A 5,039-nucleotide genomic window follows, 5' to 3' on the forward strand; every position below is an offset into this window, starting at 1 on the left:
CATGTCATCAGTGAAGTGAGAACACATTACTTAGAATGTTCATTTAATTTTCCTACCTAAAATAGTGTTTCTGATGGTAGCTAATAACTTTACGTCTCAGCTTTAACATGACCTTTGAAGAAAGGCCTTCCCTGGTCACCTTTTCCATAGCAGTAATCTCCCTGAGTATACTTTGTTTGCTCTGGTATTAGCCATAGTGAAGACTATATTTAGTTTAGTAAATTGTCCCCTTATTTACTGTCTGACTCCATTATAAGAATATAAGGTCCATGCATGAAGGAACTTTTACACGATTTTCCTATTTCTTTAGTTACTGTATCCCCATTCATAGCATGGTTTCTGGTAATAGATTGGAGCTCCAGATTAAAGAAATTAGTAGTTTAATAGTTATTTTATATATAAACATATATCTAGAACATCTAACCAACTTTAAAGCAGGATAAATTTACTATTAAATGAAAGGAGAGAAAAACTTACTATGACAAGTGGGGGAATACAGGAAAAAATTTTTCCCTAATACAGTAAGACTGGGCTAAAATTTTATTCTTGACTGGCAGTAGTCTTACAATGGTTCTAAAGCTGTATTTTTATGTTACATCTTTCTGACCCTAATTATGTGATTTGGCCTCCTATTATCTTTATAGAGATATATTTTTTAAGTTTTTGTGGAAATACCTAGTGAATTTAATTAAGGAAGAGACAGTCTTGGACACTTACCAATTCTAGGCCTAATGAGGAATGTGATTAGAAGGGATAAAATGCCCAGTGTTCTTTGCTCATATTGGGAAGAATATGCTGTGTTCCTAAAAACTGGTACACATTTTTGAGGAGGTTTCTGTTAGGTTTAAAGCATTATCTAATGAAAAGCACAGAAATGTTTCTTAAAAATACCAGGTCAGCCAATCTGAGCTAAGCAAAAGGACAGAGTAAAGATGAATAAAGAGTTGAGTGATATTTTCCTATTGAGAAATTAGTATAAAAGAAATTACTTGAGAAAAATCTCAATTGGAAATGTCTGGTTGCTATCTTTTTATGTAAGGATAGGATTTCCTTGTTTTTGTTTTTTTTTTTGATAAATCATCCAAAATTTTTGTGCTAAATTTTTGCTTTTCTCTGTGGAACCTGGAATTCTTAGGAAGTAATCTACTAAGTAATACAATATAAATAAAAGCAACCTTCTGAATAACTGGAAGACTCCACAGAGAGAATGCACAGACAATTGAATGAAATAAAATATGTCCTCAAATAACAATGCAGCTTTCTGTCCACTCTTGTCAAACTGGATGACAAAAGAATTCTAGGTTCTTGTGAATGAGTAAAAAGTGTACCTTCAGATTGTGGACTTGTCTTCCTAAGGTAAGACTAACAGTAAAGTGGAAACAAGGCTTTGCCATTGTGTGAGTACCTTCATTATGTAAAAGTTAGATCACTTTGAGATAAAGCACAATTGGGTTCTAATTCTAGTTTCGCCACTTCAAAATGGGTGAACTGGGAAAAATAGATGTTCAGAATCTGTTCAACTGTGGAATGGGGATTACAGTTTCTGTTACTGTAAATATGAAATGTGATTCATTAAATTGTGAGTGAGTGAGTGAGTGAGTAGAATCCACTGCAGATGTTGTGAGCAGTGGGCTGATCAGATCACTATCAGATTTAAACAGGATCACTTGGGCTATGTTAGGGAAAAAAAAAAAATTGGTCGAGGCTAGAATGAAAGGGAAGAAAGAATGTAGATGTCTAGTGTAGTGGGCCAGAAGTGGGGAGGGAAGGGAAATAACCACTTTGTGATCTATTTCAAATGGGGCTAATAAGATTTGTTAAAGGTATCAATATGGGATTTGTTAAAGGTATCAATAAAGGTATCAATAAAGGCATGAAAGGCACGGTGATATTTCTTGTCTGGGAAATGATTTGGAAGGTCATACCATTTAGTCAGACAGTAAACATCTACAGTGGTTGCTGACAATTAGAAATTTAGTTTTATAATTTCTGAATTAATATCCAATTGGAGATGTTCATAGTTGGAGATGCTGCTTATATGAAGTTTAAAAATTAAAGGAGAGACCCAACATTGGAAAGGTTCCACATTTACTGGTCAAAGAAAGAGGGCATATCCAACAAAAGACCCTAAGAAAGAAGTCTCAGTGAGGGAAGAAACAATCCAGGGCAGTGACTTTCTATTCCTAATTTGTTCCACTCACTTATAATGTGTCAGTTACCCTAAATGGGTGTCAAGTATTTCACTTTTGTGACTTATAAACTGTGAACCCTTGCATGGAATCCCTTGCCCTCTTGTCCTTCTACTTCTCCTTTAAATCTCAGGAAGGAGTGCTTCCTCTGTGAAACGTTCTTTGATTGCTGTTTGGTTGATATATTCTTACCACTGACCTTTGCATTGTGTGACTACCTTTATATTGGCACTTATTTCTTTGAATATTACTATGTATACTATCACTGAGTGAAAAAAACATGACTTGTTCAACTTGGAAATCACATTGTGTGTGACACAAATAGGTACTCCTGCCACAATCCTTTACCCAATCTTTTAATTGAATGAATAAATAAAAGATTAACCTTATCATGCATTTAGAGGCTTTCTTGCATGTCTTGTAGATCACCTGGTTGTAATACAAGAAATCACTCCCTTCCAGACTATATGGACCCAAGAAACAATGTAACTTACTTTATCCTCTTGGGCCTCACCCAGGATTCAAAGGAACAGATGGTCCTTTTTGTTATGTTCTTGCTCTTCTATATTTTGACTGTGGTGGGCAACGTGCTCATTGTGGTGACTATAGCAGTCAGTAAGACCCTGGGCTCACCTCTGTACTTGTTTCTTGCTAACTTGTCTTTTATGGATGTCACTTATTCCTCCTGCATTTGCTCCAGATTGATTTCAGGTTTGTTGATTTCAGAAAATACCATATCCTTCCAATCTTGTATGACTCAGCTATTTACAGAGCACTTTTTGGGTGGCTCAGAGGTCTTTCTTCTGCTAGTGATGGCCCATGACTATTATGTGGCCATCTGTAAGCCCTTGCATTATTTGGTGATCATGAGGCAATGGATGTGTGTTGTGCTGCTGGTAGGGTCCTGGGCTGGAGGTTTTCTGCATTCAGTTATTCAAGTTAGCACTATTTATGGGTTCCAATTCTGTGGTCCCAATGTCATTGATCATTTCATCTGTGAAATGTTTCCCTTACTGGAACTCATCTGTATTGACACATATGTCATTGGCCTATTAGTGGTGGCCAATGGAGGGATGATCTGCACTATTGTGTTTATGTTCTTGCTCCTCTCTTGTGGTTTTATCTTGTACACTATAAAGCATCTTAGTTCAGAAGGGAGACAGAAAGCCCTCCAGACCTGTGGTTCTCGCATCACTGTAGTTCTCACATCACTGTGGTGGTCTTAAACTTTGTTCCATGCATTTTCATGTATGTATGACCCGCTAAGACTTTCCCCATTGACAAGTCACTGAGTGTGTTTTTTATAGTCATAACCCCCATGCTGAACCCACTGATCTACACTCTGAGAAATTCTGAGATGACAAATGCTATGCAGAAGTTCTGGAGTAGAAATGTTATATCTTTTAGTAGATAAGTATATTATCTACCACAAGAAGAATCCCTTTACATTGGGTCCATTTTATGAGAATGCAGAAGTATTCCTCAAATGATTCTGAGTTCCCTTTTTTCCCAAAGTAATTAAGTTATTTATAAATTAAAGATTGAACTGGATGATTGTATTATAATAACAGTTTCCTTTCCTGCTAGAATGTCAGGTTCATGATACCTTGTAAGACTTCATTTAAGGATGTAATGCCTTTATAGCAAGGATTCAACAATAGGTAATGAATTAGTGAGGAAATTTTTATATGGTTATTTTAAGCTTTAATAAGTCTGCATTTTCAATATGCCTGTGACATGTACCCCTTAATGAAATTGGATTGTACTGACACATATGTCATTGACCCATTAGTGTTGACCAATGCAGGGATGATTTGCACTATTGTGTTTGTGTTCTTGCTCATCTCTTATGGTGTTGTTTTGCACTCTCTAACGAACTTTAGTTCAGAAGGGAGGCAGAAAGTTCTCCAGACCTTGGTTCCCACATCATTGTTGTGGTTTTCTTTGTTTCATGTATTTTCATGTACGTAAGACCTGCTAAGAACTTCCCCATTGACAAGTGTGTTTTTACAGTCATAATCCCAATGCTGAACCCACTGATCTACACTCTGAGAAATTCTGGGATGACAAATGCTGTGAAGTAAGTAAGTGCATCATCTATCATGAATGAAGCATTTTAACATTAGTGTCGATATCTTCAAATGTTAAAGTCCATTTTACTGTAAACACATTTACAGTCATAGTCAACAAATAATGTTAAGTGAAAGAGTTAAATATTTATTGAGTTATACTAATTCATAATTAATACCTATGTTTACTTTTGTTAATTTTAGTCTCATTCATAATTCTATTTCTGGTTAGTTTCTTGTCTTTTATCTTCTTTCTTTTCATTGTTAAAATATTTATTTTATATAGACTATCTTCTCTAATTACTTTTCATTTGAAGTTTTTGTGTAACATTTACTTTTAAGATATACCTAAGCAAAAAATAGATAAAATAAATATTAAAAATAGAATCCTTACAAAGAGCAAATGATGTGGAATGAACATCCTATCTGTCCCTCACGAGTCTCCCTGTTTTTCCATATGCATCATTGTAGTAAGATTGTTATTGTTCCTAAGATTGTTCAATTAATAATCTTTGTTAATAAAAAAATCTTATTTTCATGTATGTGTTTGTCTTTGTGTCTAAATTTTGTAATTACTACTAGGCCTCCTGAAGATCTTTCTATACCAGTATACAGATGTAACTCATTCTTAGGTTCCTCATACTGCCTAAAAATTCTTAATAAAGATATAACTACATTAGTATTTCCAGTACTTGTCCTGTTTTCCTGAATCTTTTCCAATGATAAATAGCTTTGCAGTGAAGTCTTTTAGAGATTTTCTAATTATGAGTTTTTAGCAGTG

The 5,039-nt window shown here is 34.9% G+C and overlaps 1 pseudogene; it reads left to right on the top strand.

The window, feature by feature from the left end:
- Positions 1-2,656: 2,656 nt before the first annotated feature.
- Positions 2,657-3,603, top strand: LOC101691236 (annotated as a pseudogene).
- Positions 3,604-5,039: the final 1,436 nt, after the last annotated feature.

Source organism: Mustela putorius, unplaced genomic scaffold, assembly GCF_011764305.1.
Source record: "Mustela putorius furo isolate JIRA1106 unplaced genomic scaffold, ASM1176430v1.1 tig00000127_pilon_pilon_pilon, whole genome shotgun sequence".
NCBI classification, from domain to species: domain Eukaryota; kingdom Metazoa; phylum Chordata; class Mammalia; order Carnivora; family Mustelidae; genus Mustela; species Mustela putorius.